The sequence below is a fragment of the Rana temporaria genome, chromosome 12, assembly GCF_905171775.1.
Source record: "Rana temporaria chromosome 12, aRanTem1.1, whole genome shotgun sequence".
Lineage (NCBI taxonomy): Eukaryota > Metazoa > Chordata > Amphibia > Anura > Ranidae > Rana > Rana temporaria.
Window position 1 is genome coordinate 10,767,447 of NC_053500.1, and position 26,927 is coordinate 10,794,373.

Below are 26,927 nucleotides of genomic sequence, written 5' to 3' on the forward strand. Positions count from 1 at the left end.
TGTTCTATCAAATTGTTCATTCACCTCAAGGAACAGCTATTCTGATCAAGTAGATTTTCTAGATATTTCTGATTAGATGGGAGGAGGACTCCCTCCACCCATTTAAGCCAGGTACACACATAACGAATCAATTCGAACATGATTTTAATAGTGTTCATCTGTGGCTAGCAATACCGTCCTCTCATAAGAACACCGTGGTAGAAAATTAGAACCAAAAGGCCCATCAATTCCTGTCGACCACGCAAGAAGCGAGATAAATACTTGTCACCAGAACGCGTTTTCCAGTTAACCACTTCAGCCCCAAAGGATTTGACTGCCCAATGTCTGGGCCATTTTTTGAGATTCGACACTGTGTCACTTTATTTTTGCGCTATAAACAAAAAAAGAATGCCTTTTTGCTATAATTAATAAATATCCCCCAAAATATTTAAAAAAATATATATTTTTTCTCCTCGTTTTAGGCCGATATGTATTCTTCTACATATTATTGGTAAAAAAATCGCAATAAGCGTATATTGATTGGTTTGCCCAAAAGTTATAGCGTCTACAAAATAGGGGATAGATTTACGGCGTTATTATTATTATTTTTTACTAGTAATGGCGGCGATCTGCAATTTTTATCGTGACTGCGCCGTTATGGCGGACACATCAGACACTTTTGACAATATTTTGGGACCACTGTCATTTATACAGCGATCAGTGCTATAAAAATGCCTTGATTACTGTGTAAATGACACTGGCCGGGAAGGGGGTAACCACTAGGGGTCGAGGAAGGGGTTAGGTGTGTCCTAGGGAGTGATTCTAACTGTGGGGGGGGCTGGGCTACTTGTGACACGACACTGATCACTGCTCCCGATGACAGGGAGCAGTAGATCACTGTCCGGTTGCTAGGCAGAACAGGGAAATGCCTTGTTTACATAGGCATCTCCCCGTTCTGCCACTCCGCGAGATGATCGCGGGCACCCGGCGGACATCGAGTCTGTGGGACCCGTGGGCACGCTCAACGAGCATGTGGCGGGGGCATGCGCGCCCACACATCGACAAATTCAAGGGACGTACAGATGCGTCCCTTTGTGCAGCCGTGCCATTCTGCCGACATATATATACATGCGGCGGTGAGCAAGTGGTTAAAATATTCCAGTTTTGTTTCAGTGAAAACTAAATTTTGGATTATCGACTGGACAGACTAATTGAAGAAATCTCAGTCAAACATGGGGAGAAACTATTATTCTTTTACAGGATTTGATTTTTTTTTTTTTTTATCTCAGTCTCTGCAGGCTAGAGGAGAGATGTGGGGTCAGGCCTTCTCGTCTAACATCAGTGCCTGACCTCACAAATGCGCTTCTGGAAGAAGGGTCAAACATTCCCATAGACACACTCCTAAACCTTGTGGACGGCCTTCCCAGAAGAGTTGAAGCTGTTATAGCTGCAAAAGGTGGGCCAACTCAATATTGAACCCTACGGACTAAGACTGGGATGCCATTAAAGTTCATGTGCGTGTAAAGGCAGGCGTCCCAATACTTTTGACAATATAGTGTATTTACAGGCGCTACATCTGGGTCTTTGTTCCTAGAATTACTGTAGGGAATCCACAATACTTTCTTGCATATGACAGTTTCTAACTTGAATAGCTCAGCTGTTACCTGCTTCACAAGGTGGACAGGGAGAAACTCAACCAGCAACCTTTGTCCCGGCTGGGTGTTTTCTTTGAAAACTCACCAGAGTCAGGAATTTACCTTTGCAGATTACGGAGGGGTCGATATACCAGTTTTTCTGCATTGAGAATGCTATGTATATGTAAATGTGGAATGTGCTTTCTTATGCAGCAGCTGATAGAAGAAGTACAGCAAAGTACTTCTACAGCATGGAGTCCATTCATTACCCATAAAGTCAAGCGCTCTATCAAAGTACAAGATGGAATGTTAAAGACACCTCGGACAGAACAAAAATGGCTGAACTTTTGCACACACATCATAACATGACTTATGCATATTAGAGTTTTATTTTCAGCACAGTCATAGCTAGACATATGCGATTCATTTTGTTCCGATTCGGATGAATTTTTTCGTTATTCAAAAATTCGTTTGTATCCGAATTTCAAATCACAATAGTAACGAATTTAAAGAGGAGTTCCACCCAAAAATGGAACTTCCTCTTAACCCACTCCTCACCCCCTTACATGCCACATTTGGCATGTAATTTTTTTGGGGGGGGGAGTGGGGGCTTCAGGAGAAGGGGACTTCCTGTCCCACTTCCTCCTTCCGCCGAGGGGCTGCAAAGGCGATTAGTTTAATCGCCTTTTCACAGCCCCTCCCTGTAGGCGAGCGCCTGTCAAATCGGACGGCTCCGCTCGCGCATGCGCACTGCCGCTCATGCATGCGCAGTGGGTGCCCAGCCGTGAAGCCGAAAGCTGTCACGGCCGGGTGCCCACAGTGACAATAAAGACGCCGCTTTTTCTTAGATTACCAAATGTGCAGAAAATCATGGACTTTTTTCTACATTGAGTTAAAATATTATATTTTATAAGGATATTCCCTCAGCACCTGGGAATACTCTCTGGCCAATCGGGTGACTCGATACAGGTAAATAAACAAGAGAACGCTTTTCCTGATAGTGTGGCAGCATGATTTGACATGTGGATCTATGAATATTCAGATGATGTTGGTGACTGTACATCCTGCCCGCCGTGTCATTTCACATGCTGTACTGACACAGTTTGTTTTGATTCTCTATAATGGTGATATCAGCAATAATAATAATGTTCTATATACAGGATGTGACACGCTGAGTCACTATAATCCCAGATAGGACAACATGCGCCACATTCCCATACACATCACCATTACATCATATGTTTTAGGGATTTTTAAAGGACTTTTTAATGTGGTTGACGGAATTAATTTAAATAATTTTTAATTTGGATTTGGAAATGACAGGAGTTCTTCAGCAAAGATGTTGATTGCATTGCCTAACATACAGATAATAGGTTTCGGCACCCCAGGTTTTTTGTGTCCTCCTCCCAAAAAGACCTCACACAACACTTTTGGGTTGATTAAGGCCCCTTTTGACACTGGGGCGGGAGGCGCGGTGGTGGTATAGCACCGCTAAAAATAGCGGCGCTATACCGTCGGATTTGCCGCGGGATTCGGCCGCTAGCGGTGCGGTATTAACCCCGCTAGCGGCCGATAAAGGGTTAATACCGCCCGCAATGCGCCTCTGCAGAGGCGCATTGCGGGCGGTATTACCGCGGTTTACCATTGTTCTAAATGGGAAGGAGCGCCTCTCACCGCTCCAAAGATGCTGCTTGCGGGAGATTTTTTTCTCTCCTGCCAGCGCATCGCCTCAGTGTAAAAGCCCTTCAGCTTTCAATTCGTATGCCGAATCGGTGGTTATTACCCACAATGAAACTGTCCGAAAAGGTGCGATGTCGACTTTTTAATGCCACACAGATGTCTCTGATGCCTTGTACACACGATCAGAATTTCTGTCGGGATAAACTCCGACTGATTTTTGCGACAGAATTCCGTACAAGCTGTCTTGCATACACACTGTCAAACCAAATTCTGACCGTCAAGAACGCGGTGACGTACAACACTAAGACGAGCAGAGAAAAATGAAGTTCAATGCTTCCGAGCATGCGTCGACTTGATTCTGAGCATGCATGTTTTTTTCTCCGTCGGAGTTCCCTACAGACAAACGGAATTTCCGATTTTCCGTTGGGATGGGGCACACACACAGTCGGAATATCCGATGAAAAAATTCCGTCTGACTTTTTTCATCGGAAACCTCCGGCTTTCCCATTGAGGTTGCTGGGCAGAAGTTCTTCAGGCGGTATAGCAGCGCTATTTTTAGCGCTGTACCGCCTGAAAAACTCCTCAGTGTGAAAGGGGTCTTTACTAAAACTGGGGAGCGCAAAATCTGGTGCAGCTGTGCATGGAAACCACTCAGCTTCCAGGTTTTATTGTCAAAGCGTAGGGCTCTGTTTCCACTACTGTGAGTTGTTGTGCGACTTGAAACACGTGACGTCGCTTGACAAGTTAAAACCCATGTATTTCAATGGTCCCCGTTCTAATTGGTGCGACTCAAGTCGCAGAGAATCCTAAAAAGGTTGGTTTTTCACCGGTCGCATGACATTGCATCAAAAATCGCATTGCAAAGTCGCATTGTAAATCGGGGTTGCAATAGTGGAAACAGAGCCGAATTGAACAAGCTGAAGTTAGAAGCTGATTGGACACCATGCTCAGCTTTTGCACGCCCTATTTAATAAACAAACCCCATCGATATAACTGCAGTGAGCTGTGTACAATTTAGTAGTCACATGTTTGGCAGCAGTACTTGCAACATGTATTATAATTGACTCTTTGCTAAGAACAAAACTGGGAAATGTTTGAAAACATATAGCCAGATTCAAGTAGGGCGCCGCATCTTTAAGGCGGCTTAGCGTATCGTATTTACGCTACACCGCCTTAAGTCAGAGAGGCAAGTACTGTATTCACAAAGTACTTGCCTCCTAACTTAGGGCGGCGTAGCGTAAATGGGGCCGGCGTAAGCGCGCCTAATTCAAATGAGGATGAGGGGGCATGTTTTATCTTAATGGGGGGTGACCCGACGTGATTGACTTTTTTTACGAACGGCGCATGCGCCATCCGTGTACATATCCCAGTGTGCATTGCTCCAAAGTACGCCGCAAGGACTTATTGGTTTCGACGTGAACGTAAATTACATCCAGCCCCATTCACGGACGACTTACGCAAACAACGTAATTTTTTTTAAATTTCAACACGGGAACGACGGCCATACTTAACATTGGCTACGCCACCTAGGGGGCAACTTTAACTTTACGCGGCGCATCTCTTACGGAAACGGCGTATCTTTACTGCGACGGGCGCACGTACGTTTGTGAATCGCCGTATCTAGGCATTTACATATTCTAGGCCGAACTCAACGGAAGCGCCACCTAGCGGCCAGCCTAAATATTGCACCCTAAGATACAACGGCGCAGGCTATCGTATCTTAGCTAGGTTTAGGTGTATCTCAGTTTGAGCATACACTTAAACTTACGATGGCGCAGATTCAGAGTTACGCCGGCGTATCTACTGATACGCTGGCCTAACTCTCTCTGAATCTGGCTAATAAACTATAAGCCCAGGTTCACACTGCTACTGGATTGGAATCATGCGAGTTCAGCTGAACTGACACGATTTCATTATTCCTGCATGTCAGTCTGATGATGTCATGCCTTGTACACACGATCGGAATTTCCGATGAAAAAAGTCAGACGGAATTTTTTCATCGGATATTCCGAACGTGTGTGTGCCCCATCCCAACGGAAAACCGGAAATTCCGTTTGTCTGTAGGGAACTCCGATGGAGAAAAAATCACGTATGCTCAGAATCAAGTCGACGCATGCTCGGGAACATTGAACTTCATTTTTCTCTGCTCGTCTTTGTGTTGTACGTCCCCGCGTTCTTGACGGTCAGAATTTGGTGTGACAGTGTGTATGCAAGACAGCTTGAAAGGAATCCTATCGGAAAAATCAGTCGGAGTTTATCCCGACGGAAATTACGATCGTGCGTACAAGGCATCAGAGACATCTGTGTGGCATTAAAAGGTCGACGTCACACCTTTTCGGGCAGTTTCATTGTGGGTAATAACCACCGATTCGGCATACGAATTGACATTTTAAATTGCATCAATATGAACCAGGGCTTAAGAATTAAGTTTACAGGGAGACAGATTTGCGTTATGAATACACTGTATTGTCGAAAGTATTGGGACAGCAACAGGTGGCAGCGCAGGTTATAATATATTAAGAAACGAACGGTAAGTTCATAAGGTAGTCCTTTGAGCATATACAGCTCTGTGTGAAGATGTACATAGCTAGATTCAGTAAGAGTTAGGCCGGCGTATCAGTAGATACGCCGACCTAACTCGGAATCTGCGCCGACCTAAGTTTAAGTGTATTCTCAAACAGAGATCTATCTAAGATACGACGGATTGCGCCGTCCTATCTTAGGGTGCAATATTTAGGCTGGCCGCTAGGTGGTGCTTCCATTGCGGTCGGCATATGTAAATCACTAGATACGCCTATTCACGAACGTACGCCCGGCCGACGCAGTACAGATACTCCGTTTACGTAACGCATTATCGGGCCTAAAGATATTCCATCAAATAGCTGGAATAGTAATGTTAAAGTATGGCCGCCGTTCCCGCGTCGAAATTCGAAAATTTTACGTTGTTTGCGTAAGTTGTCCGTGAATAGGGATTTACGTCCACGTCGAAACCAATAGGCCCGTGCGGCGTACGTTGCCGCAATGCACACTGGGATATGTCAATACGTCAATCACATCAGGTCAAACCAAATTGACATTAAACACGCCCCCTCAGCCTATTTTGAATTAGGCGCCCTTACGCCCGCCCGCTTTAGGCTACGCCACCGTAACTTAGCAGGCAAGTACTTTGTGAAGCATGTACTTGCCTCGCTAACTTACGGCGGCGTAGTGTAAACACGATACGCTACGCTCCTGCAAAGTTAGGACGCCCTTTAAGAATCTACCCCGTACAGTCTATGTAGGTAGGGCAGCCTTGTACAGGGAGTTGAAAAAGTTTTGGGACACCTGCCTTTACACGCACATGATTTTAATGGCATCCCAGTCTTCGTCTGTATGGTTCAATATTGCGTTGGCCCACCCTTATCGTGGATTCCCTACAGGAACAAAGACCCAGACATAGCGCCTGTAAGGAGAAAGTCGGACAGATTGGGGTAGAGCATTCCAGAGGATGGGAGAGGCTGTGGAGAAGTCCTGAAGGCGAGCATGGGATGAATGTAACAATTCAGGATGTGTCCTCGCAGAAAACCCACAAGGCTTCACCTTTAGCAGTAATACATAGCCGAATTTCTGTGTTGCCCTAACACATTGACTTTCTGTCGCCCTTTTGTCGCATAGACAGACGCCTTGAAATAAATACATATATTGGGGATCTTATTTATTTACAGCACATTCTACCTGCATGGCTGTGATTAGGATAAATTCCATTGCTGACAAAGGTCACATTCTCCAGACTTGTCCTGCAAGATTCCAATATGTGATTTGCTCGAAAAATTCTTCTCCTTCACCATCCTGCCACCTAATGGAAGAAAAGCAGAATTGCCTGATTTATTTCTTTGTAAAAAATTGAGTTTTTATTCTACCCCCGCACTTTAGCAAAAATTTGATTTGGCAAAATATCTTAGTAAAATAATTCAGCGCTGCAATGGAAAACTATTAATCCTCATTGGGTCCAGCTAAAAGGGGTTGTAAACCCTCCTTTATTCCACCCAAAAAAAAAAAAAATCTTAAAAGTCAGCAGCTACAAACACTATAGCTGCTGACTTTTAAAAAGGACACTTACCTGTCCTAGGCGCCCGTGATGTCGCCCCCCCCCCCCCGAGGCCGATCCCTGGATCGTTGCAGCTCCCGGCGCCGCCATGCTCACTAAGGGAAACAGGCAGTGGAGCCTTGCAGCTTCACTGCCCGTTTCCTACTGCGTTTGTCGCTCTTCTTTTGTTTATAGCGCAAAAAATTAAAAACCGCAGAGATGATCAAATACCACCAAACGAAAGCTCTATTTGTGGGGGGGAAAAACATAAAGATTTAGTTTGGGTACAGTGTTGCATGACCACGCAATTGTCATTCAAAGTGCAACAGCGCTGAAAACGAAAAATTGGTCTGGGCAAGAAGGGGGTGAAAATGCCCTGTATGGAAGGGGTTAATAATAAAAATAAAAAGGTAAACAGAGTAAGTGTAGTCAAAAGATAGCCAGAGTTCAGTAACCGGATCGGGTAGTTGGTCAAGCCAATGTCCAAGAGCCAGCGATAAAGGTAGTAGTACAGCAAGCAGGATCTGTATCCAGAGGGAACGTAGTCAAGCAGGTCTTCAACAGGCACACAGGAGAAAGTCTCTTGTGATGTTAACACAGGCGAAGGCGAAGAGCAAATGAACTGGAAGGCTTTAAGTAGGCAGAGCTGACGAACAGGATCATCCACAGGTGGATCACTGTGGAGAGATGGGGGCTGGCAATTAGCTGCCAGCTAAACTGCCAGCACAGAGAAGGAAGGGCTGATCCCAGCCCCGACAGTTCCCAGCCCCGACAGTTCCCCAAAAACACCACTGGAGGCTCTATGGATGGAAGCTACAGCTTTTAATAGGCATCGGCATATAGAAATACAGTTTTACAGTCCCCTTTAATGCTGAAGTGTAATCTTTCTTACTGTCAGTGTTTAACAGTATATTCTTCCCTCCTACATCCTGAGAACACATCCAGCGTTGCCGGCTCCTCCCCTTACGTGTTACGTCACAGGTACATGGCTTCATCAGTGAAGGGAAAATAATGCAATTTTTAAGGGTGTAGGCTTTAATGTCTCCGGAGGCTCCTTTTAACTATCCCGGAGCTGTTTTTTTGCCATAAAAATGGTCCCTCTATACCAATGGTCTCCAAACTACGGCCCTGGGGCCGAATGCGGCCCTTTGCGTGCCTTAATGCGGCCCTTGGAAAACTATTCTATTCAACGCCAATGGGGCATAATTCTTGTCGCTGACAACAATGGGGCACTACTCCTCCAACTGACACCATCAATTCTTTCCATTGACACTAACGATGGGGAACTAGTCCTCCCACTGACACCAAAGATATGGTATTATTTACTCCCACTGGACATTTTCTACTCCCAATGGCCCCCCTAAAGTCTGAAGGACCGTAAACTAGCCCTTTGTTTAGAAAGTTTGGAGACCCCTGCTCTATACGATAGCTTCATTTAACTTTTCCCCACATAATAAGTTGAGAATTATATGCAAACAGTACCCATGTTCTGAGTTAACCAAACAAGTGTTCTAAAATGTAATGTCATGTTCAGGCATTTCATGGGTAGTTTCTGGGGGATTTGTATTAATGCTTGACAGTAGCTGTCCATTTTTAGATCTGCCAGTGAATAAATTAGCAGTTACAAGTCATGTTACCCAAATTCCAGGAAAGTCTTTTGCTCACTCACTAATCTCTAGTAGGATAAGGGGGGGGGGGGGTGTCAGGATGAGTCAGTTAAACCAGCCCGCTGCAGAGATAGTCCCTGAAGAACGGATGGGGTGTGGGAAATGTCAGGATGTACTGAGAGGAGAGTGTGAGTCAGTTGTTGGTACACTTGGGCTAAAAGTAGAAAGAAAATATCTCCATAATGTAGAAATATTCAGGAAAGAGCAGGCAGTATGAACAAAATAAATTTGACTTGCGGCCGGGGATGTGAGGACAATGGTGGACAAGGATTGAGGAAGACCCCAGTACAGAGGTGGGCCTGGGCCACACTTTGACAGCCATCATTGTCCCTTCATGTCTTTAAATGCCATCTTAGCATGGTGTCATCAGGCCAAAGTCTATCTTTGACCACAACTTAGGCCGGTACACACGACCGGTTCATCCGATGAGAACGGTCCGACGGACAAATTTATTTTGTTCATACTGCCTGCTCTTTCCTGAATATTTCTACATTATAGAGATATTTTCTTTCTACTTTTAGCCCAACAACTGACTCACACTGCACATCACTGGATAAAGAGGGGGCTCAGGTAAGTAAAATGGGTGGTTGAGGGGGGGCTGCTGCACAGAAGGTTTTTTATCTTCATGCATAGAATGCACCTTCCAATCACTTTAACTAGATAAAAATCAGGTCTCCTGGCCTGCCACACAACACTGTGCTGTGTAAATCTCATGCCGCGTACACACCATCACTTTATGTGATGAAAAAAAATGACGTTTTTAAAAACGTCACTTTAATTGACCGTGTGTGGGGGAAAACGTCGTTTTATGTCTTCTAAAAAACGACCAAAAAAAATTGAAGCATGCTTCAATTTTATGTGTCGTTTTTCAAAACGTCAACTTTTACTTCACAGAAATTGACCGTGTGTAGCAAAAACGTCGTTTAAAACGACGTTTTTTCATCCGCGCATGCCCAGAAGCTACTTATGAAGCGAGCTTCAATGGAAAAACGTGGTGGAACGTAACCTTGCTTTGCTAGAACATTGTGAGAAAAACGATGGTGTGTAGGCAACTTCGTCTTTGAAAATTGAAGTTTCAAAAACGTCATTTTTTACTTCACAGAAAATGTCGTTTTTTTTCATCACATAAAGTGATGGTGTGTACGGGGCATTAGAGGTGGATGGACAGAAATACAAATCTTTTGGCAGGTGAAACAGTTCCCACATGCTATGTATTATATCAGTGTACTTAGCTGTTTGCCTGGAAGTGTTAACAAAGAAGAAATCGCTGACCTATCCGCCGCAGTTCCACAGACAAGTCCTGACTTGTGCACTCTGCTTGTCCAGATCATAGCCGGACTATATTATTTGATCTGTTAAAAATATTTTATGGTCCGCTAAAACTCATTGTACTGTGTGCTTGTTTATGGAGCAATCACAGCAGTAATGAATGCCTGGAGGTGTAAATTCAAATATTTATGGCTGCTATGCTATGCAGTGAAAGTAGCAATAATGCTGTTCTTAGAATCCCACATAGATGTAAAAAGGTGTCATTAACAAATTATCTGTACAGTCTTATTATAGATAAAGTAGGACAAAGTGCAGTAAAGGCGTGCATGGTACAGGAACCCATAGCAGACAATCAGATTTTCTTTGCTGGAATTTGTATTTGCTCCGTGTATTTGTGAGGTTCCCTCACACAAGGCTCAGTGTACTGTACAGCACAGAGAACAGTAATATTAGTGACGGTCGTGGGACATTAGAGTGTAAGCTCCTCTAGTACAGAGACTGATGGGACTGGCTCAGTGCTCAGTGTTCTCTGTACAGCACTGCAGTATATGTCAGAGCTATATAAATGTATATTAATAATTAAAGGGGTTGTAATCCTATGCATTAAGGTGAAAAAACACCTTGCAGTCACGGCCCCCCCCCCCCCCGAGCCCCTGTTTTACTTACCTGAGCCCCGAATTTCCGAGGGCGCGATTCTGCATAGTTCTCCCCATACCTGATCAGCGCAACCATTGGCTCCTGCTGCTGTTAATCAAATCCAATGACACGGCTGCCGGGGGGGCGGGGCCAAGTCATACAATCGGCTGCTATGGATGCAAGCTAACCCCCTCTGGATAGAGCTTCCCAGAGGGGATTAGCTCTTGCGGAGAGGAGGAAGATCGGGGCTACTAAAACTAACTACACAGTGGAGGTAAGTATGAAATGTTTGTTATGTAAAAAAAAAAAAAAGTGTCACTTTAAGTAATAATGACAGTTTTTTGGCCATTTTTCAGAGAATATAAATAATAACACAAAAGCTTTTTTTTTTTTTGTGTGTTTGGCTGAAGCCATTTATTATCAATCAAATGTGTTTACTCTTTTTAAATCATAATGACAACAGAAATTCTATGGCTAGAATTATTGCTTACGCTCTAACGTTCACATCGACACCTCACATATGTGATTTGAACACTGTTTACTTATGTGGGCGCGACTTACGTATGCGTTCGCTTCTGCGTGCAAGCACACGGGGACAGGGGCACTGTATTGTTTTACTTTTATTTTTCTAGTTTGACCCTTTTTTTTTTGATCACTTTTATTCCTATTACAAGGAGTGTAAACATCCCTTGTAATAGGAATAAGCATGATAGGACCTCTTTACAGTGAGATATGGGGTCAATAAGACCCCACATCTCACCTCTAGGCTGGGAAGCCTAGAATTAAAAAGGCAAAAAAACAATGTCGGCTTCCCAGCCGAGGCGCCGCGTCGTTTTTTCAAATGCAGAGGCCGGGTGTGACGTCATAACATTGCGTCCGGCCTCCGAACGATCATAGAGACTCCGGCAACCATCTGGTCTGCCGGAAATCTTTATGGTCAACATCCGGCTCCGGTCTGTTCCTTCCCCGACTCATCGATGGCAGGGCTGAGTCGGTAGAAGCACCGGAGGGGGCGTGGGCCGGACGTCCCCTCTCGCCTAACGATCAAGAGGCTAAACAGCCACTATGATCTTTCTTTTGGTGTAGGGCAGTGATGGCGAACCTTGGCACCCCAGATGTTTTGGAACTACATTTCCCATGATGCTCAGCTACTCTGAAGAGTGCATGAGCATCATGGGAAATGTAGTTCCAAAACATCTGGGGTGCCAAGGTTCGCCATCACTGGTGTAGGGAATTGCCGGGTCTAAAAGACGATACCTGAATGATGCCACAGGTGTCATTCAGATATCCCCGCTCAAAGTCAAGGACGTCATATGACGGCCGGCAGGCGGGAACGTGGATAGAATTATCACTGGCCACTGTATTAGTGTCACTGGTGATGTCAGTGGCAGTTAGTTCCCACCCAGTGTCAGATTGCCCTCCACACTATCACAGTCCCATTATAAGTCGCTGTTCACTGCAATTAGTAGTATAAAAAATATATAAAAAAATTACAGTATATATACACACCATAGTTTGGAGATGCAACAAATCAATATATATTTATTGGGATTTTGTTTTACCTTAGAATAGCTGAATACAGTTTAACCTAAATTTCTAAAGAAACTTGATTTATTTTTTATTGGATATTTTTATGGCAGAAAGTAAAAAATATTGTTTTTTTCCCCCAAAAAAATTGGGGGTCTTTTTTTGTTTTTATAATAAAAAATAAATCCCAGTGGTGATCAGATACCACCAAAAGAAAGCTCTATTTGGGGGAAAAAAATCTCTCCAATCATCCAAGGCTTTAAAGGAAAACATTATTTTGCCTAAAATTAATGTCTGCAAGGTAGACAGACAGAATAGTGTAATGATTCTGCTAAAAAAACGAGTAAATAGCTTTTATATTCCTTCATCTATATCACCTCCGGCGTTCTAGTTTCTGTTCTCTCATTCACTTCCTGGTTTGCGGCGCTCGTTCATGTAAGAACTACATTTCCCAGTATGAATTGCGGCATGCCCAGTAATTCACACCTCCTTGAAGTCTCTAACACGTAGAGAGCGTCCTGCCGCACAGATGTAGTTCCCAGGAGGGGGCGAGCACGTCACTGACCACCGCAGTAATGCCTCCCTTCACGGTGGTCAGTAAAATCAGACAAGCAGGAAGTGAACAGAACAGAGAAGAAATAGAGCAACTTCGGAGCAAAAACGAACAATGAGGAAGTGAAAAGAGGAATGTCTCTAGGTAAAGGATGCTTATTATGAAAACATTTTTTTTTCCTTTACAACCCCTTTAAGCCAGCCATTATCAACCAGGGTTCCTTGAGATGTGGTTGAGTGATCATCTAGCATCTCATTATACCTGAATAATTCCAGGGCCAACCTCACTTGGCAAAGCAGCATCATGACACAGGTTTTATAGCTGTCTGTAGGGATGGTTTTCTGACCACTATTGTAAGGGTTGCATTCCTCCCACCGATCACTAATGTAAGGGTCCCTTTCCCCATTGACTCCTGTTGAATTGGGCTTAGGGGAGGTTCCTTAAGACCTGAACATCCTCTGGGAAGGGGACAACTGGTTTCAATGTGACAATATCATTTAACACACCTCAGTAGCTAAAGTGTTTATCTCACACGTACAGATATGGAGGAAACACTGCAAACACTGGAGGAAACACTGCAAAATTTTTTTTTTTTTTTTGTTTTTTGAATAGCACAATAGAAGAAAAGTATCTAAAGGGTGTATCTCACAGTAACATATGCAGTGCTGGTTTAATTTGATTTTTGAAGCAGGACTGACTCCTATCTATTTCTCTCCCTAAAAGCAAAACCAGGCAGGAACCTTTCCCTAAAGTATCTAAAGCAGAGTGACTTGCACATATGTAGATCGCTGAGTAATTTGATTTCTGAAGCAGGACAGTCTGAGACTGACTCCTATCTAATTCTCTCCCTCAGAGCAGCAGCAGCGCCAGCCTTTCCCTACACTATCTAAAGGAGAGTGACATGCTGTGCTGTGTGCCTCTAGCTTATACAGAGGCGGGTCACATGCTGCACTGGCCAATCACAGCCATGTCATTAGTAGGCATGACTGTGATGGCTTCTAGGTCACACGACGAGTTAAACGAATGTTGATTGGCTGCCCTGCAGCACGCCATTTCATTGCCAAACACCGAACCCGAACCCGAACTTACAGCAAATTGTTTGGGTTCGGGTCTGGGTACCAAAAATCCAAAAGTCCGGTACGAACCCGAACTTTACAGTTCGGGTTCGCTCAACCCTAGTGGTCATAAATTAGGAGGGCGTTCCACCTTTCCTGTTAGATTTGTAATCATTTTATAATAATGAGAATGTAATAGCAGAAGCAGGAACATACAAAGGTAGGAACATCTCCCACACTCCCAGGTGGACAGGAGAACAGGATTTATGGCAGGGAGATCTCACCGGTGTAGTACCCAACACATAGAAGAAGCCAGGGCTGGCTCTGCACACTCATGCTTCACCCATCACTAAAAATATCAAGGACATTTGGTGACTACAATCGATAATCTACTTATGAGAATGCTATTTATATTGCTATCATGCGGATTAATGGCTTCAGAGCTTTCTGAGATACCTATTTCCCTCTGTACAGGTTTCCGATAAGACTTCCCGGCACTCACACAACGGCAGGCTGTTTTTTTGGACGGGAGGCAATTTTGGGTTATTAGTTTAGCAGAATTTTTGTGATGACTCAGCAGAAAAGGACTCCCCTGGGCCGGTGTCACTGCTGTAAGCTGTTCTCACTACGAAAAACATTACAAAACCACTGACTTTGCATTTTATGAGAAAGTCACCTGTATCCTCAATTCTTACTGAACAACTGCTCAAAAAAGCAAAAATACACCGTCTCTTCTCCCTTTCATCTTCTATTAGAAAAGAGGGTAATCTGGCCAGGTACATAGAGCAACATATGTAGTCCTGTTACAAATCTGTCCAAAACATAACATTCACAGCAAGGTAATCGCAGACCAGTAGACACAGAGGACCAACACCAGCAGATGACATGGCTCCCCAAATCATCACTGACTGTGGAAACTTCACACTGGACCTGCAACTTGGATTCTGCGCCTCTAAACTTTTCCTCCAGACTCTTGAACCTTGAATTTCCTAATAAAATGCAAAATTTTCCACAGTCAGTGATGATTTGGGGTGACATGTCCTCTGCTGGTGTTGGCCCACTGTGTTTTATCAAATCCAAAGTCAGCGCACCCCTCTCTACCAGGAAATTCTAGAGCTCATCATGCTTCCCTCTGCTGACCAGCTTTATGGAGATGCTGATTTCATATTCCAGCAGGACTTGGCACCTCCCACACTGCCAAAAGTACCAATACCTGGTTAAATGATCATGGGATCACTGTGCTTGATTGGCCAGCAAACTCATCTGACCTAAATCCCATAGAGAATCTGTGGGGTATTGTCAAGAGAAAGGTGAGAGACACCAGACCCAACAATGCAGATCAGCTGAAAGCCGCTATCAAAGCAACCTGGACTTCCATAACACCTCAGCAGTGCCACAGGCTGATCACCTCCATGCCACGCCGCATTGATGCCATAATTCATGCAAAAGGAGCCGACCAAGTATTGAGTGTATACTATACTGTATATGGACAGACTTTTCAGTAAGCCAACAATTCTGTATTAAAAATACTTTTTTTAATTGGTCTTATGTAATATTCAAGTTTTCAGAGAAACTGAATTTTGGGTTTTCACTAGCTGTAAGCCATAATCATCAGAAATAAAATAAATAAATGCTTGAAATATATCACTCTGTGTGTAATGAATCTATATAAAATATATGAGTTTCACTTTTTGAATTGATTTACTGAAATAAATTAACTTTTTGATATTTTAATTTTGTGAGATACACCTGTAGTAACATAGCTAGATTCAGGTAGGGGCGTGCATCTTTAAGGCGGCGTAGGGTACCATATTTACGCTACGCCGCCTTAAGTCAGAGAGGCAAGTACTGTATTCACAAAATACTTGCCTCCTAACTTACGGCGGCGTAGCGTCAATAGGGCCGGCGTAAGCGCGCCTAATTTAAATAAGGATGAGGGGCGTGTTTTATGTCAATGGAGGGTGACCTGACGTGATTGAAGTTTTTTGCGAACGGCGCATGCGCCGTCCGTGTACATATCCCAGTGTGCATTGCGCCAAAGTACGCCGCAAGGACGTATTGGTTTCGACGTGAACGTAAATTACGTCCAGCCCTATTCACGGACGACTTACGCAAACGACGTAAAATTTACATATTTCGACGCGGGAACGACGGCCATACTTAACATTACTAGTCCAGCTATTTGATGGAATAACTTTAAGCCTGAAAACGCCTTACGTAAACGGCGTATCTTTACTGCGACGGGCAAGCGTACGTTCGTGAATAGGCGTATCTAGTCATTTACATATTCTACGCCGAACTCAACGGAAGCGCCACCTAGTGGCCAGCCTAAATATTGCACCCTAAGATACGACGGTGCAGGCTGTCGTATCTTAGCTAGGTTTAAGTGTATCTCAGTTTGAGAATACACTTAAACTTAGGACGGCGCAGATTCCGAGTTAGGTCAGCGTATCTACTGATACGCCGGCCTAACTCTCTCTGAATCTAGCTATCAGTGTCAATAGAGCAGTGGATGGTGTCAGTAGGGCAAAGATTGGTGTCAGTAAGACAGTGGACGGTGTCAATATTTTTTTTTGGTTATAGTTTTTATTTATTTATTTTTACAATTTTTTTAGGAGCCCTGTTAGGGGGCTTTGGTGAAATATCAGGGGTTTAGACAGGGGGAATCTGTGCCACATAGGGTGAGCCCAGGCAAAACTGGCACGCCTAAGGCTGGAACTGTGTAAAGTCCAGAGAAGGGCAACAAAGCTAACGAATGACTAATAGAACAGCGCTGGCCGCGCTCACAGCAAGGGGCGGGTGTCAGCAGAGATTTTTTTTTAGTTGGACATTTCGATAGAACAGCGCTGGCCAGCACAGAGCAGGGGGAACCATACTGATAAAACAATGGGCTTGTTACTAAGACGCCTGCGCGGGATTACAGAGATGAGAACGTACTGTGGGCGGAAATAAAGATAGTTTCAGATGCGGAAGACCACAGTGGAGATGGCGCCAGCTATTATGCAGAAAAACTTTTACAAGATAAAGAATATATGCAGTAAGATAAAACAATTATTTATATACAACGTGATCAATCGATTGCTAAATACATTGGCCCATATTCTCTCTAAAAATCTGCGGGCTGCGCTTAAGGCACTTACACTCCGCTGTCCCAACTTACAGGAGCAAGTGCTGTATTCCCCAAACACTTGCTCCGTAAGTTGGGACGGCGGAGTGTAAATGCCCCGGCGTAGCCTGGCGGATCTCCAAGGGGGCGGCTTGTATTCAAATTAAGCGCGCCCCCGATTCTAATGAACTGCGCATGCGCCGGGCTTCAAAAAGCCCAGTGCGCATGCTCCAGTTCTCGGCGGAAAACGTCAATGACGCCGACGTGGGCGTCATTGACGTAAAGTCGTATTCAAGAACGACTTACGGAAACGACGTACCCGACGAAAAAACACGACGCGGACCCGACGCCATCCGTAACATGGCCTACGTGACCGGAGTAAGTTTCTGCTTACGCAAACGACGTTAGCTACGGTTACGTGACGCGAACTCGTTCGGGAATCGGCGTAGAAGGATCATTTGCATATGCAAATGAGTCCTTCACGTAAATGCCATCTAGCGGCGGCCGGCGTCATTACATTTAAGATCCGCCAGTGTAAGTGACTTACAGATGGCGGATCTTAAGTGTATCTATGCGAAAATGATTCTAAGAATCAGTCGCATAGATACACGGGCCAAAAAAGGGAGATACGATGGAGTATCCTGAGATACTCCATCGTAACTTCTATGAGAATATGGCCCCTTGTCTTTCATAATACTGTCAATATACAATTGATGAGGGAGGGTTTACAACCGCTTTAATTCTTCGGAAAAGCCAACGCGTTTCAAGGGTACAAAAGGGCTGCTTTCATCAGAAGGGCTTAATATTTTTCACTGGAGAAAATCTGGATGAGATCCTTGAGAATAAAATAACAAGAGCAAGGCAATCAAACACATCTGTGTGCATGTGTAAATAAAAGCTATGCACAAAAATCAAGGTTTGTACAAAAAATAAATAAAAAAATGTTTATGTTAAGCTGATTACATTTAAATAAAAATCCAACAAGAAAATGATTGCAGTTTCCCTTTAAACAGAACCCTAACCCGTGTGATGTTGTGAGTCTGGATTGCTTCTCTCAGACAGCCCTCTGCCCCATGGCAAATGTTTTCTTTTTTCTTCTATATGTTTTCATGAGGAGGTGGCCCTCCTGCATGGGGCTGGCAGCATATCAAAAGCCTCCAGAGATGGAGCAAGGCCACGTCTCGCATGTTTCCTTGCACCGAGGTCCTCTGGCATTCTTGTAGACGGGAACGGGTCACTGCGACATGACCCACAACTCAATAAACCCGCATGGTGGGACTTGTGATCTGCTCAAAACGAATCCTTTAATGTACACCCCACCCCCCCAGTATCACCAGACTAATAAAGTCATGTCTGCAAGATGAGGCAGCTGGAGACCACTCCAAAGGGACAGAAAGCCACATGGAAAACGACTGAGATAAAAGCTGAATAAACTCTGTAAAATCTATCTGGACTGGAGAATTTCTCGAAGTGAAGCCAAAGAGCGGGTTTCACTCCCAAATCTGGATAGGTTAAAGGAAAACTCCAGACAAAGATGACTGTTTTGCAAAACTTTAGATCAGGGTTTCTCAACCTTTTTTTCAGTGTAGGAACCCTTTAAAATTAAGGAACCCTCCAAAAATGATGGACAGTCTTGAGGCACCCTCCAAAATGATGGACAATCTTGAGGCACCCTCCAAAATGATGGACAGTCTTGAGGCACCCTCCAAAATGATGGACAGTCTTGAGGTACCCTCCAAAATGATGGACAGTCTTGAGGCACCCTCCAAAATTATGGGCAATCTTGAGGCGCCCTCTAAAATTATGGACAGTCTTGAGGCACCCTCCAAAATTATGGACAGTCTTGAAGCACCCTCCAAAATGATGGGCAATCTTGATTCCCCCCTCCAATATTATGGGCAATCTTGAGGCACCCTCCAAAATTATGGGCAATCTTGAGGCACCCTCCAAAATTATGGACAGTCTTGAGGCACCTTCAAAATTATGGACAGCCTTGAGGTACCCTCCAAAATGATGGGCAATGTTGAGGCACCCTCCAAATATATGGACAGTCTTGAGGTAGCCTCCAAAATTATAGACAGTCTTGAGGCGCCCTCTAAAATTATGGACAATCTTGAGGCACCCTCCAAAATTATGGACAATCTTGAGGCACCCTCCAAAATGATGGGCAATCTTGAAGCACCCTCCAAAATGATGGGCAATCTTGAAGCACCCTCCAAAATGATGGGCAATCTTGAGGCACCCTCCAAAATGATGGGCAATCTTGAGGCACCCTCCAAAATGATGGGCAATCTTGAGGCACCCTTCAAAATTATGGGCAGTCTTGAGGCGCCCCATTATAAAATATAAAAATGATTCTGATAGCTTTACAAAATGCAGCAACATCAATACACCCAACATAGGTCACCCAACCTTAGCAGTGATTTATTGTTCCAAAGAAAATACATTTTTGCAAATTAGTACTGACTAGTATGCCAATGTTTCTCTTCTCCCTCAATTAGCTAATGCGACCCAAAAACTGATGGAGAGAGGCAAGGGAGGGTCAAACAAGGATGATATGCAGGCAACTGACATGCTCCTTATCAACTGGTGATGTCATTGGCTGTTGCCAGCCAGAAGGTTGTAAAGATGCACAATGAAAACCCGTGGCTTTGTGTAGCTAAAAGGCAGGTTTCATCCACCCGCTGGCTTGTATACAATTTTGGGGTAATTTTAAGGCATTTTGCCAAGGCACCCCTGAAGAAACCTCAAGGCACCACGGTTGAAAAAGGCTGATCTGGACCAATGGCTAGTTATGCATCTTTGGTTTAACGACTTAAGGACCTGAACGATTTGCCCCCTCAATGACCGGGCCATTTTTTCCGATACGGCACTGCGTCGCTTTAACTGACAATTGCGTGCGGTTGTACAACGCTGTACCCAAACAAAATTGAAGTCCTTTTTTTCCCACAAATAGAGCGTTCTTTTTTTTTTTTTTAAAGGTTAACTTTTTTATTTTTTTTTATAAACATAACACGTAATAGTTACACAGGCGTATAGTCACTATAGGCACTGGCAGTAATTGGACCATAATATCCCTATTACGAGTTGTCCCTAGGGGGCAGGTGGTATGGTACTATCTGAGGTAACCCAGGAGAACTTCTTTGGACATCCTCTAGCTTCGTATGATAGAGCGTTCTTTTGGTGGTATTTGATCACCTCTGTGGTTTTAATTTATTGTGCTATAAACAAAAAAAAGAGCCACAATTTTGAAAAGAAAACAACAATATTTTTTACTTTTCGCTATAATAAATAAATATATTTATATATATAAATCTTCTACATATTTTTGCTAAAAAAAATTGCAATAAGCGTATATTGATTGGTTTGCACAAAAAGCTATAGCGTCTACAAAATAGGGGTTAGATTTATGGCATTTTTATTATTATTAGTTTTTTTTACTAGTAATGGTGGCGATCTGCGATTTTTAGTGGTACTGCATCATTGCGGCGGACAGATCGGACACTTTTGACACTTTTTTGGGATCATTGACATTTATACAGCGATCAGTGCTATAAAAAACACACACTGATTACTGTGTAAATGTCACTGGCAGGGTTAATGCTAGGGGGCAATCAAGGGGTTAAATGTGTTTCCCTGGGAGGTGTTTCTAACTATGGGGGGAGGTGACTGATTGGAGGAGGAGAGAGAGATCGCTGTTCCTGATCACTAGGAACAGAGATCTCTCTCCTCCCCTGGGGTTGAGGTCAGGTCACACACACATGAATTAGCATGAGCAAGAACACAGATTGCCCAGCCATGACTTAAAGAAAGTATCATCTGTGTGAAAAATACTCTGGGCCGGATTCAGCAAGAATTTACGCTGGCGTATCTATAGATACGCCGCGTAAATTCAAAGCTGCTCCGGCGTATCTTCTTTCTATATTCAGAAAGCAAGATACGCCGAAATTAGGCTAAGATCCGACTGGCGTAAGTCTCTTACGCCGTCGTATCTTAGGGTGCATATTTCCGCTGGTCGCCAGGTGGCGCTTCCGTCGTTTTCGGCGTAGAATATGCAAATGACCTAGATACGCCGATTCACAAACGTACGTGCGCCCGGCGGAATTTTTTTACGACGTTTGCGTAAGGCTTTTCCGGCATAACGTTGCTCCTGCTTCTATGAGGCGTACGCAAGTATGGACGTCGTTCCCGCGTCGAATTTTTAATTTTTTACGTAGTTTGCGTAAGTCGTTCGCGAATAGGGCTGGACGTAAGTTACGTTCACGTCTAAAGCAATGACGATTTGCGGCGTAATTTCGAGCATGCGCACTGGGATTTTTTCACGAACGGCGCATGCACCGTTCGAAAAAATACGTCGAATACGTGGGGTCACAGTGAATTTAAATAAAACACTCCCACATCATCCCCATTTGAATTTGGCAGGCTTACGCCGACACACATACGTTACGCCGCCGTAACTAAGGGCGCAAGTTCTTTCTGCATACGGAACTTGCGCCCTAAGTTACGGCGGCGTACCGTATCTGCGATACGTTACGCCCGCCGATTGATAGACAATTCTATCTGAATCCGGGCCACTGAATTTTGGATGGAGTTCTTAACAAAAAAAAAAAGATTTATTTAAGATCATACCAGAAGGGGGCGCCAAACTCCAGCTTGATTTGAATTCCATCTCTCCTTCTTGGTAGTTGTACGATTTGAAAGCTTCTTGATTGGTCATGGTGCTCCAGATTCATTTTAACAAGCAAAACAAAAAAAACAAAAAAAAACTTACTATGGAATTATGTAATTGAGTTAATTGCAGCACTAATTATTGTTTTCAGAGCCGAGATCAAAGATGGAGCGAAGCACGGAGCCAAGTGACTAAACCTGCGGTCTGTGCGCCCTCCATGTGAAACGCTGGCTTTGGAAATTACAATTCATCAAATGCACACAGCTAAACGGGGGAATAAATCTCGTGCAGGAACAGAACCGGGATCATCAGGGGCCTCCGCCAGATTGTTTTTCCTCAATTCATCATAAAACATTCTTTTTGTTGCGGCAGAAAGAATGACATCAATTTTCCAATGAAGCCTCCCTGCCTTTGGCGTTATGAATCAGCAAAATTAAAGAGGAGCCTTCCTTCTAAAAATGTTAAAAAATATAAAAAAACACTATTATTAAATAAATTGTATACCAGACCTAATATCTATATGATTTCCTCTTCAGAACGACAGCGCCAATCTTTGCTCAGCCATCAACCAGAATTGCCATCTACTTCCTGGACTGAGATGAGGGCCCGGAGATGACACAGGTAAATCCCACTCCCTTCGCAGTTCTTGGCTGTGTTCACAGATGTCTGACACAGGTAAAGACAGGTATTTGCACCCACTTCCGGCCACACAGTCTCGGGCAGACTGCGGGCATGACGTCACCTCCCGTCCCCCCGTTGTGTTCTGGGAACACTCGGCTCCCAGTACACAGCGGGAGCCAATCGGCAGGCGTAGCGTGACTCGCGCATGCGCCATAGGGAACCGGGCAGTGAAGCCGGAGTGCTTTACTTCCTGGTTCCCTCAGCGAGGATGGCAGGGGGGGTGGGGCAGCAGAGTGACGAACGATCGCTTGTCCTCTGCTGCGGACGGCGCTGGACTCCAGGACAGGTAAGTGTCCTAATTTTAAAAGTCAGCAGCTGCAGTATTTGTAGCTGCTGGCTTTTAATATTTTTTTTCAGCGGAGCTCCGCTTTAATAGCAACAAAAGAGGTTTAACAACAATAATGCATCAATGCAGTCTCATCAGAGCCCATCAATGCAGCCAGATCAGTGCCCATCAATGCAGCCTCACCAGTGCCCAATCCAATGTAGAGAGAAGAGAGCCACCAGATTACACAGAGCGGGGATCTCCCGCTTACCCGGCGTGGCCACTGTCATACGAAGTCCTGCCTCCTGGACCGGCTCTTATGATAGACGATGTGCTGTCTATCATATAAGAGAATGAGGGACAAATGAGCATACCCCCAAACAAAGTTGTTGAGCGGGGGGGGGGGCGGATCTGAGTTATTGAGCGGAGGGGCGGGGTTTGTCGCCAATCGTGGGGCCGCGGAATTTACCACGAACTGCGGGACCGCGGGATTTATCGCGAATCTCTGTAATCGCGCGGGGGGGTGGCAAAAGCAGGGGACAATAGCACTGCTCGCGGGACCGTGGGATTTACCGTGAATCGTGGGACATTCCCGCGAAATTTGGGAAGGTTGGGAGGTATGCAAGTAATACAGGAAATGTTTTCAAATATTTTACTCAATGAACACCAGAAACCCATGCTGACTGTACAATTATACACGAGAGATTATTTTCTAGTTTTCAACTACATTGACCTTTCCTTGTAAGGAAAATGTCACAGGGACCATTCTAGTCTGTAGGCAGGATCTCACACTGTACTTACTCCATGCTCCTGTAGTTGGATTCCTTCCTTCCTCTCTCAGAAGCCTTCAAAGAGAGTGTGATCCATGGGGTATGGAATCCCTGGCATCATCTATAGGTCTCCTAATGTTTACTGCACTGCAGGTTTTATCTTTGTCCAAGGATGAGAATGCCTAGGCCAGTGATGGAGAACCTTGGCACCCCACATGTTTTGGAACTACATTTCCCATGATGTTCATGCACTCTGCAGTGTAGTTGAGCATCATGGGAAATGTAGTTCCAAAACATCTGGGGTGCCAAGGTTCGCCATCACTAGCCTAGGCAATGCTGGTGACACAGGTGTTCATGCATTTAAAGAGGAAGTAAACCCTCTCGGTAAAAAGAAAAAAAAATATACCCTGCAAGAAAAAGGCATAATGAGCTAGTATGCATTTTTTTAAAAGCCTATGGCGTGCAAAACACACCCAAAAACTCCACCCGGTGCAAAAAAAATGTGCACACACATAAAGAGTGAAACACAAAAACGTGCAACGGGTGCTACGTCCATCGGTCCTCCATAATGAAGGACCTGACCCTGATCCCCCGGGGGCGTTAGGCTCCAGACGGGGACTGAGGTACTCACATGGTCCGAGCAGCCGAAGCCGACATGGACCCCATTCTTTGGAGGGTCTGCCGAAACAGAACCCACCCAAGTACTAGGTGGGGCTCCCCCGAAGGGAGACCCCATGAGAGCAGGCGAACTAAGCCAGAAGGCCATGTCCACCCACTCCCGAGGACCGGCACCCTACTAATCACTCTGTGACAAACGTGACACCAAACAAAAAAACACATAAAGTGACAACACAGGGGTAAATAAAAAGAAAGTGGGGGAGAAGGAAGATGGGAGAGTGAGTGGAAAGTGACCATCGTGCAATACGATGGCCGGCCCTCCGGCATAGCATACTAGCTCATTATGTAATACTGACCTGAGATCGAAGCCCCCGCAGCGGCCCTTGTTCGCCTCCTCCAAAGCCGCCATCTCTCTTGGAGTGACTTCCGGGTATCGCGGCTCCGGCGCTGTGACTGGCCGGAACCGCGATGATATCACTCCCGGTGCCACCACTTACGGCATGTTCGCCGTTAGAAACGGCACGCTCAGTGCGCCTGCCCCCCGATGTCTACGGTGCATGCGCCGTGGACATGGGTACCGCTATTTCTGAAAATATCTCCTAAAGCTTTTAGGTTTGGGGAATATTTCTTGCACCTATAAGTAAGCCTTAATCTAGTCTTACCTGTAGGTGAAAGTGGTTGTAATGGGTTCACAACCACTTTCAAGTGTATCTATGGCCAAAATGTTAAATCATATCTTCATTTCCACATTGTCTTCCAATTATTTCTGGCCTACTCCTATTAACCACTTAACCCCCGGACCATATTGCTGGTCAAAGACCAGAGCACTTTTTGCGATTCGGCACTGCGTCGCTTTAACTGACAATTGCGCGGTCGTGCGACGTGGCTCCCAAACAAAATTGGCGTCCTTTTTTCCCCACAAATAGAGCTTTCTTTTGGTGGTATTTGATCACCTCTGCGGTTTTTAGTTTTTGCGCTATAAACAAAAATAGAGCGACAATTTTGAAAAAAAATAATGTGTTTTACTTTTTGCTATAATAAATATCACCCAAAAATATATAAAAAAAACATTTTTTTTCCTCAGTTTAGGCCGATACGTATTCTTCTACATATTTTTCGTAAAAAAAAAATCGCAATAAGCGTTTATTGATTGGTTTGCGCAAAAGTTATAGCGTTTACAAAATAGGGGGTATTTTTATGACATTTTTATTAATATTTTATGGCGGACACTTCGGACACATTTTTGGGACCATTGGCATTTTTATAGTGATCGGTGCTATAAAAATGCATTGATTACTATAAAAATGCCACTGGCAGGGAAGGGGTTAACACTAGGCGGCTGGTCAGCAAGCAGTTAATCTTATGGCTCTTGACTTCCTTACTGAACTAACTTACTGAAGATCCCCTCACATCCTGTGACTTGTAGTCGCCATGCCCTGTGAGTAGGCACTGCTGTGTCACACATTTCACAGAGCCCGCCTTCTGAATTTACAGAGGGGCTGAGAAGAGGAGTTTCAGTAGTAGACGGAGTCAGTACAAGAAACACTGCTTGCAGGCAGCAAGGTGCCATGGGATATGTAGTGTTTAGAAATTGAAGAGAAGCTGCAAAGCATGCTGGGAATCCAGGAGATGGTGGAAAGGGTAGTGGCCAGTTCCTACCCAGTAGAAGGAACCTGGTGATGTCAGCAGACCATGTGACTGTTTGGTCACATGGTACAGGGCACTACATAGAGTAGGTAGGATGCCATGTGGCTGTTCTGCAAGAAAGGTCTGCACAGTCCTTCTACTGGATAGGAATTAGTGGTGACCTTGTGGAAAGAAGAATTTCAAGTAAGATTATATTGGATTGTCAGATATAACTATTGTTTGTATTGCAATTACAATTCTGATGTTATAAAATGATAGTGTGTGATGTGACCAGAGATCCTCCTTTATCTCATGATCAGCCTGTGTGCTGGCATGGCCTATCTTGCTGTTTACAGAACAGAAGCAATGGAGTTTACATTGCTTAACCGCTTCAGCTCCGAAAGATTTACCCCCCATTTTTTGCGATACTGCCCTATGTTATTTTAACTAACAATTGCACGGTTGTGTGATGTTGTACCCAAATAAAAATGTTGTCCTTTTTTTACCCCACATATAGAGCTTGCTTTTGGTGGTATTTGATCACCTCTACGGTTTTTATTTTTTGCACTATAAACAAAAACGACCTACAATTTTGAAAAAAATATATATTGTTTTTTACTTTCTGCTAAAAAACATACCCAATACATTTTTTTTTTTAACTACATGCCGACCACCCGCCGCAGTTCTACGGCGGCAGGTCGGCTCTCCTGCGCGAGAGCCCGTAGCTCTCTCCCGCGCATGTGCCCGGCGGTCGCGATCACTGCCAGGCACCCGCGATCGCTCGTTACAGAGCGAGAACTGGGAGCTGTGGAAGAATACGTATCGGCCTAAACTGAGGATTTTTTTTTTAGTTTTTTTATATATTTTTGGGGGATATTTATTATGGTAAAAAGTAAAAAATATTTTTTTTTTTCAAAATTGTTGGTCTATTTTTGTTTATAGCGCAAAAACTAAAAACCGCAGAGGTGATCGAATACCACCAAAAGAAAGCTCTATTTGTGGGGAAAAAAGGACGCCAATTTTGTCTGGGAGCCACGTCGCAGGACCGCGCAATTGTCAGTTAAAGCGACGCAGTGCCGAATCGCAAAAAGTGCTCTGGTCTTTCACCAGCATTATGGTCCGGGGC